Below are 10,222 nucleotides of genomic sequence, written 5' to 3' on the forward strand. Positions count from 1 at the left end.
GCTACAGATGGTTGTGAGTTGACATTTAGGACTCAGTACTCTGTCCTCTGTAAGTGTGCCTAACCACTGAGCCACCTTTCCAGTCCCTAGAATGGCTTTTGTTTTTGTTGTTTAAATAATAGGTCCAAAATGTTGTCTTGGTGCCTCCACCTACATCCAGCTGTAAACTGTAACAAGGCTCCAGCCATTACAGATCAGAAACCACATGCTAATGCTTTAATCATGCATATACCTCAACCTGAGAAAGCCAACACTCCCTGTGTTCTCTTCTGTGTGTTAGACAGGGTGAGAAAGACGTGACGGTTCAGGCGAGAGGTGGCAGGAGCACACACAGTGCAGAACAACACGAGACAGGAGGAATAAGCATGATGTAGCAGGAGCTCAAAGGAACCGAACGGCACATATGGAAAGGCAGACCGTAGGAGGTGGAATGGGACTGCCGAGAGCAGAACGTTAGAAGGTTGATTAAGACACAGAAGGCTTGGGCTAGGCTAGAGAAAAGAAGAACCGCTAAACTTTACCCAATGCGGGGGACACAGAGAGTAGAAAGGGTGGACTAGAAAGATGGACCGGAGCCAGGCAGAATGGACTTCAATTATACCCTGCTAGCTAAGGGAGCCAGGAGCTTTTAGCCTGGGAATACTTTAATGTATAGTCATACGTACTTTTAATGGAGCATTACCATCCAGGAATAGACAGGCATAGACTAGCAGAAGAGGCATGGAGGAGACATAGTATTGGAAGGGTGGAAAGCTCAGAGAAGCTAGACAAGATTAGGGAAACCACCGTCCCCCTCCCCCCAAACCCCTGTCTCTATAGGCACATGCCGGAATGTGCATACGGAGGCATCTTTATTGACGGGCCATCTCGATGGGCTCTCGGGTGAGACTTTAAGAGGAACTGACAGTTTACCTGGGGTTGTAGGTGGTAGGGTTAAGGGAGGGCATCAGGCAGTTGCTCTGTAGCACGAGGACAGGGAGCCATTTTTCCCCGGGTCAGCATTGTTGCCTGGGAAAATTCAGGAGTTTTGTACACACTGTTAAACAGAAGAATGTGAACCCAAGACCTGCTTTTTCTCAGACTCCCTTTGGACACCTTGCTTTGACTGCTGAATTCCAAAATTAGGCCTGAGCTGTCTAGTTCTGCGCTCAAGTGTTCTGTGAGGCAGCACTGGAATCGCTGCTTGCTCTGAGCCTTGCCATCTACCGTCCAAAACTGAACAAAAGGGGGTGGTGATTTTGAATGTTTTTTTTTCTAAATAGCCTTTTTTTGACAACAGTAGACGTTTTAATTTGTATTGTAACTAAAATTAGAACGCAGAGACTTGGTAATAAGATGTGTGAACAAAGACCTCCAAAGTTTGAGGCTCTAACGCAGCACACACCAAAGCCTGTGTCTGAGAGTCCCTGGCCATCATACCATCTGCCTGGAGACTAATTAAAGGTTTAAAAATAGATGATCTCTGCAAGGCAAATAAAATGAAAATAATGGGAGGTGTTGATCTAAATCTCCTAAGCCCACGCCACAGAAAACAGCGCCATGTTTTGGGCACTCTATTAAGATGAGAGAGTAAGACAATGCCTCAATGAGAGAGAGATTCAGAAAGTAGTGCCTGCAAAGGGTGGGAGGGCCAGGTTACTGAGAGACACTTCCATAGGTCTTCTTTCAAATGGTTACTGCTGGTGATCAATATTTAAACACTATCTTATAACCACACACAAGAAATGAACCTCTTCCCAAGGCTATTCTAAAGTATAATTATAAATATACACCCCCACCCCCGCAGTCTACGCCGTTCCCGTCTTTGCCTTGAAACTGGATTTCTTGACAAGTTGCCTGCACATGCGATCTTCATGCCCACATCCTATGTGCTTCCTCTGTCCTGCAGTTTGGCTTTTTAACTCTTTTAATGCCAACAAAGTCCTTCTCAGCAAGGTCACAGATGGCCCGTGTCACCCTAAGTGTGCCAAGATCTTGTGGAAGAGCTCTTGTTATGACGATTAAGTTGTCTCACCTAATATTTAGGAGCGCCTCTGCATGTCTGAGCAATGTGCCCAATTTTCATCTTTCATTGGCCCAAGCACATCTTCTGGCTAAAAGTCCAACAACAGATCTTTTTTTAAAATCATTTTCAGTAATTGCAAAGTCAACCTGTTTTTACTCCTTCACTTTTACATGACAAATCCTGAAGGCAAATAAAAAGACTGAGGTAAAGTGTCCTTTATTTTTAAGTCAGCAAAGCCATGTATATTTATGATCCATGTGCACACGCACATCGAGGACACTGATAAAATCTCTTGGTAATTTCAAGCACACAAAATATTAAGGTTAGTCATGTTGTATACTAGATTTCCTGGATATATTCCTCCATCTAATTAAAATCTGTATGCAAGCCTGGCATGGTGGGATGCACCTGCCGTGCCAGCTACTCAGGAAGCTGAAGCTGTTCCAGGAAACCCTGGGACTCATAGGCAGAACCTGTTTTTAAAAGAGGGTGAGGTGGGAGGGGGCAAGGTGCTTTAGACGGTAAAGGTGACCAAGCTTAATGGCCGAAGTTCAATCCCTAAGAACACACACAATGTACAGAGAGAGTCAATGGGCATTGGTTGTCCTCTGACCTCCACACATGTGCTGGGGTGAACAAAACTTTAAAGGGGGGAAGGAGCAAGGTTGCCTTGTGTCCTCTGATACTTTCTAAGTTTCCACCCCAGTTCTTTGTAAGTACCATTCTAACTGCTCTCTGCTCCTCTTGACACTTTTACAGACATGGACCATTTGCTGGTGCTTGGCTCATTTCACTTAGCACACTTCAGGTTTGCTCATGGCCTTGCCCCCACCAGCCCCAGCACTGGAGACAGAACGCATGCCTGTTCCTTACTTTGCCACTGAACCACACTCCTGGCTCCAGATTTCCTTTTCTAACAGGCTGGATAGTGTCCCACTGTATATACGAACCACCTTTTCTTTATCCATTCTTCCGTTCACAGACACACAGGTTCATTCTGTATCTTGACTATCATGAAAGATGCTATAATGAACACCAGAGGGCAGGTTTTTCTTTTAAGTTTTAAATTTACATTTATTCATTTTTGTCTATGTACAGGCACACACCTCACTTGAACCTGTGGAGGTCAGAGGACACCGTGGGAGATTATTCATCTCCTATACACCAGGTGGGTCTTGGGTTCAAACTCAGGTTGTCAGGCCTGCCAGTGAGCTCCCTCATCTGCTGAGCCATCTCAATGTCAGGGGCATGGTTTCCTTCACCATACGGATTCCATTCCCTTTGGATATATAGTTAGAAGAGGCACCACTGAATTACACGGTAGTTCTGCCCTCTCATTTTGGAGGATGTTATTGTTTTCCATCATGTCTATGTTGATTTGCATTCCCATCAACAGCCTATTTATGGTCCCACATCACCACCTCCACTTGTGACATCCTGCCTTTATAGCTTCTGCAGCATCATTAATACGTGTAATGTCATGTTCAGGTCTTTGGGCAGAAGAGAAAGCCAATGTCTGAGGTAATAGTTCTCAAACTGAAGAAGAAAAGACAAACTAGACCAGGGGAATATATCTGGAAAAAAAACATCTGGAAAAACACCGTTACTTTAATATATAAAGAATTCTTGAAACCTAACAACAAGAAGATCTGATTTTAAAGACTGGTCAAAGACATGAAAACACACATCTCACTAATAATTCCTATGTGGATGATGATAAGCATAAAGATGCTGCAAAAAAATATTAACAAGATGGCCTATAGGATGTCATCAGGAAACTACCAACTAGGAAATATCACTAGGTAACCACAGAATAGTCAAATCCAGAACAATGTCAGCACCAGTACTGTCAAGGACCTGGGTCTTCTAACTCCCACACAAAGCTGGAGGGAAGATCCAGTCACTGCGTCCCTTGCCACTGATCCAAAGGGATTCAGAACTTACACCCCATATAACCCTGCACAGAGATGTGTATGAGCAGTTTTGCTCCGAAGCACCCAGACCTGGAAGCAGCTAAGATGCTATTAGTAGATAAATTAATAAACAGTGGTTCATCCAGCCAATAAAATATTCAGCAACAAAAAGAAGTCATCTACTAGACCATGACTATCAGAGGCGCCTCTGTGCACACTGCTAATAGACGAACATCCTTAGCACTGAGCATTGGACCAGCCCCTAGCATTGTTTGGAAAAGAGCTCTTTCTAGCTCTTGTGGTCAAAATGTATCAGTGGGAAAAAAATGTGATTTAAATAGACTTTAGGTCTACAGCAAGCATGAATAGAAAAAACAGAGAATCCCCATAGTCTCTATACCCACCCTCCAAAAATATAACAACTACCTCTGCCCACTGCTGACATCGTACACCAAAGTCTATAGTTTATATTCAGGCTCACTCGTGCTGTTCAGACACAAACCAACATGGATCTGCCCATGTGGAGTCGCACAGCAGGGTCCCAAGGTCCTTGAAATCCTGAGCATCACTAAATCACCCTCCCTGAGCCTCGGTGACCGTTCACCTTCTCCTGCTTGCACAGTTTTGCTTTTCCTAGAATGCCCTATTTGGGAGCATACAGTATTTAGAATTTTCCTTGAGCACCCATGTAAAAGCTGGGCAGCTATCATTCCAGTACTGTGGGGTGAGGAGACAAGTGGAACCCTGGAGCTCACTGGCCAGCCAGTGGAGCTAAATAGATAAGGCTCGGTGAGAAACCCCGTCTCAAAATATAAAACAGAACAAAACGACAACAACAACAACAAACATAAAAAATGAGAGCAACTGAGAGAGACATCTGACACACATTTCTGGTCTCCACATGTATGTGTATGTGTGTGCAGGTGCAGCTACAAACACGTGTGACACACACAAAGTCATACATATAACACACATACACACAATTTTAAAATGGTAAATGCTAAAGGCCTTCAAACAACAGGCAGGTTGAGTAAAATCCATGAGCATTAGATATGAATAACGGTCCTTCCCCCACATGTGAGGTCTGACAATTTCTAACAGCCAGAAATGAAGTCAGGAAACTGGGGGGGGGGGGGGGGGGAAGTCTCTTGGCAGGAGAAAAACTATCCTCAAAGCCCACGGACAGAAACCAACGCCTATTTGCAGCACTTGTATCTGAAAAATACCTTCAGTGAGCTCTTGAGAGCAAGACTGCATCCCATATAGGAAATAAACTTTACCCAGGTAGAACTAACTGGAATGAGTCCATTTTTACTAAAGTAGGGCTGTCTGATGTAGTCCAGCCTGGCTTTGAACTTGTGAACCTCCTGTCTGCTTCTGAAGTATTAGTTTCAGGTATACACAACTACCCCCAGTGAATAATTCTCTACCCTGAATACGTAGAAGCACAGCGGTTCCATCACTGAGAGAGTAAGAGGACCAGGATCCTAGTCTTCTTTTCTGCCAATAACCAGCAGGATAATTTTGATTTTTACCTGAGCCTCCTTTGTAAAGATTACAAAATCCTTCCAAGTTGTGAACTTCAAACAACAAACGCGTGGTTGGAAGGGAAAGGTGAAGTGCACCGTGAACAAGGATCTATCACTCCATACTTACCCGGCCCACCTTTCCTGGGCTGATCCAGGTGAAGCCTTGAGTGTGAAGAACAGAGAGAGTAAATGGCTCAATCTTCGCCTTCGGAGACTTCCCACCTGGTGAGGAGGCCAGGCAACAACCAAGCAATAGGGCATGTTCCTCTCTCGGGAAGTTACATTAAAACCTCAGGACGAAAAGTGTTAGGAGCCAGAGAATATTTCAGGCAAGGGAACTTTAACGTTCCTAAAACAGGCAAGACTTGGGGTGAGGGTGGGGAAACTGCAGGCAAAAGCAGAAATCATTACTAAAGAGAAGAATGCAAGTCTTGATGGCATAGGAAGGATGGTAGTCTCTGAGCAATCTTACGTCTCCGCCAGTTCTGAAGGGCCTTAAGTAGGTTGACAACACACACCATGTGAACTAGAGCACTAGGAAGTGGGAAATCAAAAAGTTATCATGGGAATGGAAACAAGTATGGCGGCCTGAGCCCTCCACGACATCCCATGTGGCAGATGGGAGGAGAGACCTAGGGATTCGATGGTAGTGGCGTTAGTAAGGCTTACTCGCTTCATTTGCATGTCTGAGGAGATGATGAATCAAGGGCTCAGAATTAATGTAGTCCACGTTACTAACTCTGAGACAACGAAGGGAATTAAGAGTAATTTGAAAGAAAAAGCTCACTTGAGACAGGGTGGGAGCGGACATCTTATGGGGGAACTGACATCCTAGCATGTTGATAGCATGTTTGCCTTTGCTCACAGTGATTGTGTGTGTGTTCCCCTCTAAGAATCAGCCTTTTCACTGTTGTATACACGTCACCTAGCAAAATTCCTGGGCTCACACTTTGTACGCCAATAAACATTTAAAAGTGTTCTTGAAAATAAACTTCCTAGTTGGTCATGGTGACTCACGTTTATTATCTCAGGATGCTGAGGAAGGATGACAGTGAGTCGGAGGCCAGCCTGGGCTACATACACAGTAAGACTGCCTCAGAAACAAACAGAAAGGGGAACTGGTATAAAGACTCAGTAGCTAACGCGTATGTGACCAAATCTGCTCACCAGAGTTTGATCCCCAGGACCCTGGATAGAAAGGATAGAAGCAAATTGTTCTCCTGTCTTCATGCATGCTCTGGATGTCTCCTCCCCAAATACATGTAGCAAAAAGAAAAGACAAACTAAAATTCTTTCTCCTCAGAGCTTTATGCCCATGCCCCTATTCAAAACAAATTCTACCAACTCTAGTCTTGCTCCAAATTTGAAGTGTAGAATCAAAACGAGGCTGGAGAGATGGCTCAGTGGTTAGGAGCTTGTATTGCTCTTCTTACAGAGGACTCCAGTTCGGCTCCTTTTGGGTTGTTCCTAACGCCGCCAGTCTCCTCCTGTCTCAAGGCACACCTGCGCTCACGGGCACATACACGGACACACATACACATAACTAAAACAAAAAAATCTTTAAGTACAACTTTAGATTTAATTTACTCTGAAATTCAGTCACCGGTCATCCCCACCATCCCTGGCTACCTTTAGATTGAAGGCAGGGTGACAGTCGATTTATGACACTGGATTAAATACTTTGCAATTTGCCTTGAAATATGCAGACAAGAGTGGTACTTACTAGCTGTTCAGATCATAGAAAAATCAGTGTTAAGCCCGAGTGGGATTTCCATGCTGTATTCCTGACCAAGACCCTTTCCTAAGCTTCCTAGCCCTCGATAATCCAACGTAAAGATTAAAGAGACTGAGAAAATGTACTGTCAACAACCCCCTCAAAAAATGTGCCTTCACTGATGAAACTACCATTTTTTTGTGGTACTAACAAATGTCTTGCTATTTCTGATTTTTATGGTAGTTGACTTAAGATATCTTAATTTGGTTTTAAGGAAATCTGCAGGAAAATCTGTTAAGTAGCATTCTTGCTAATTATAAAATACCCATCTTGCTGAGATGTGGTGTCGCAGGCCTTTAAACCCAGCACTCAGAAGGCAGAGGCAGGGGGATCTCGATGAGTGAGGCCAGCGTGGTCTATACAGCAAGGTCCAGAGCAGCTGAGATTACATGAGACTCTATCTCAAAGGACAATGAATAAACCAACAGAAGGAAGCATCTCCCTCCAGCTGTCCTAGCAGGAAGCAAGCATCAGCTGGCTGGGAAGGGCGTGTGAACGCTCACACCGCCCTTGTTCTCCCGAGGAAACACTTCCTTCTTCCTCCCTTAGCGAAGCACAGAGAAGCTTGAAATCTTTAGAGAGGAGAAAGAGTCTTAAACCCATATTTCTCCATTTAGCTTGGCGTGGTGCACGACACCAGAAAAAGTGCTTAGCTTTCAACTGAGTGTCTCTTTCTGCAGGGAGATGAGAAGAAAATACACTCTGTGGAATTGCTTATGCACGGAATACTTGAGAGAGTATGAATAGCAACTATGCTTCCTCTCATGTGTGTTAGCTCTTTACTAGCAACATTTTCTGACTGAATCATTTTATTTAAATACTGCGAAGTTTTTGGTAATCTTTTTTTGTTTTTTGCTTAAAGTCAGGTCAAGTGATATACCAAAAAAAAAAAAAATTGTTTTTTGTTTTTTTTCCTGCCTGCACAATCTATTTCTAGTCAACGCAGTCTGTCATCAATCCAGAAAGAACTAAATAGGGGAGTGATAGTTTATAGAAGTTCGCTTCCAATTTCAGTCACTCCCATTACTAACATCTGAAATGCTTGGCAGACTCACACTGACAGTAAGGTTGGGCAGCTGTGATAAAATCATGACTAAACAGTTGCCAACTCCACCTTCACTTACCTAGCCTCATCATTACCTCCCCCAATAATGCCTCAAAAAAGAAACCTAGATGAGTCAAATACAAATTTCAAATATAGGAGCTGAAAGTCAAAGTAGCCAGGCTTAGGAGCACCAGCTGTGGGCACTGGCTGTGTTATGCGTCCCCAGAGTAAATAGCATTTATGCCATCAGCCGATTGGTTATGCAAGAGTTGATCAGTATGGGCAGGTATGGGTAGGGCATTTTGGAAAACCTTGGAGCAATAGTCACTCAGCATTGAACTGCAATGGCTTATAAACACCCAGTGACCACCCCTCCTGCCTAGAAACTCATTTTACAGTTTCTTGCCTAAGTTCTAGAAAATTAATCTTACACTTGGCAAATTACACATAAGCCAACTTTTCCTCTCAAGTTCACATTCATCTATAAAGTCTAGTCCAGCCCAGTCCCTTCTTTGGGATGTTACCTGATAAGACAAGGTTGGGTGGCTTTTGTAAAATGAATTTGAAAAGTGCTACGTTAATTACATTTTGAACAAATTCCTTTAATCAAGATTTATATTTGGTGGGTATATGCCTTTATTCTAGTACTCAGGTAGATCTCTTGAGTTTGAGGCCAACTTGGTCTACAGAGTTCCAAGACAGAGAAATCCTGTCTCAAAAAAAAAAAAACAAAACAAAACCAAAAAACCCCCCAAAAAACAACAAAACAAAAACTTGAGTTTGTTTGAGGTAGGATCTTTGCACGAACCCTGGCTGGCTTTGAAATTCTGCCTTGGCTTCCCAAGTACAAGCACCACAGCTAGGTAACACCATGAATGCGTGGTCTTATGGAGCCTCTGTGCTTGCTTTCTTCTTTGGTTCTAGGTATTGAACTCAGGGCTTTAAACAGGAGTCCAACCATTACACTGTATCCCCAGCCCTTACACTATGGTAATAGAGAATTTCCCTAGCAGGTAGAGGAGAAAGTACTTAGCATGTGCAAAGCTTACTTGCTCAAGGAAATCCTTCTCATGGGACATTCTGTGGGATGAAAATTTGATGGGACACACTGGCAATTGATGGGTTTGGCTACATGTTGTTTTGAATGTTTATTTTATATATATGGATATTTTATCTGCAAACCATGTATGCCTGCTAGGAGAGTGTTAAAAGCTCCTGGGATTGGAACTGTAGATGGCTGTGAGCCATCATGTGGGTGCTGGGAATTGAACCTGGCTCCTCTGAAAAAACAGTAAGTGCTTGCTTGCCCTTAAGCTCTGAGCCATCTCTCCATCCCACATGTTGGGTTTTGTAAACCAGCTTGGTACCTGACTTTACAATACTGATCCTATGAAGAAAAAACAAAACAAAACAAAGCAAAGCAAAGCAAAACAAAAACAACAAAACAAAAACAACAAAACAAAACAAAACCCTGGTTCACTGGCCAGGAAACCCTACTGTGAGACAGATCCAGGTCAGTAATTTGGGTGGCCCCTGAGCAGTGACACAGCCTACCCCTGGTCTCTTCATGTACCCATGCCCAAGAGAATGAGCATCTGGACCCCTCAGAACACATACACCCACCCAAACCAAACTAAAACCTCAAAACGACTTGAGCAACATTCCTCCTTATGCATCCATGACCTACAGTTAGCTGTAGGGTACAAGTGCTAGAAACACGCGGTCTGTATCTAAAACTGGATCACAGACTAGAAATTCTGGTTAGCTCTGTAGCTGAAACCTGCCATTTTGCAGGCACAAAGTATCTGAAACTGAAGAGCTTTAATGAGAACATTTTCCTTACCTGCAAAGGGTAGAATGCCTGCTTTCTATAGTTTTGAGAATTAGAAGGGGCCTAATACAATGCTGGGCCACAGTAAACAGGATATCAAAAATAAAAAAAAATGGTAGTTATCA

The sequence above is a fragment of the Mus caroli genome, unplaced genomic scaffold (genome assembly GCF_978045245.1).
Source record: "Mus caroli unplaced genomic scaffold, Mus_caroli_1 scaffold_17, whole genome shotgun sequence".
In the NCBI taxonomy this organism is placed as follows: Eukaryota; Metazoa; Chordata; class Mammalia; order Rodentia; family Muridae; genus Mus; species Mus caroli.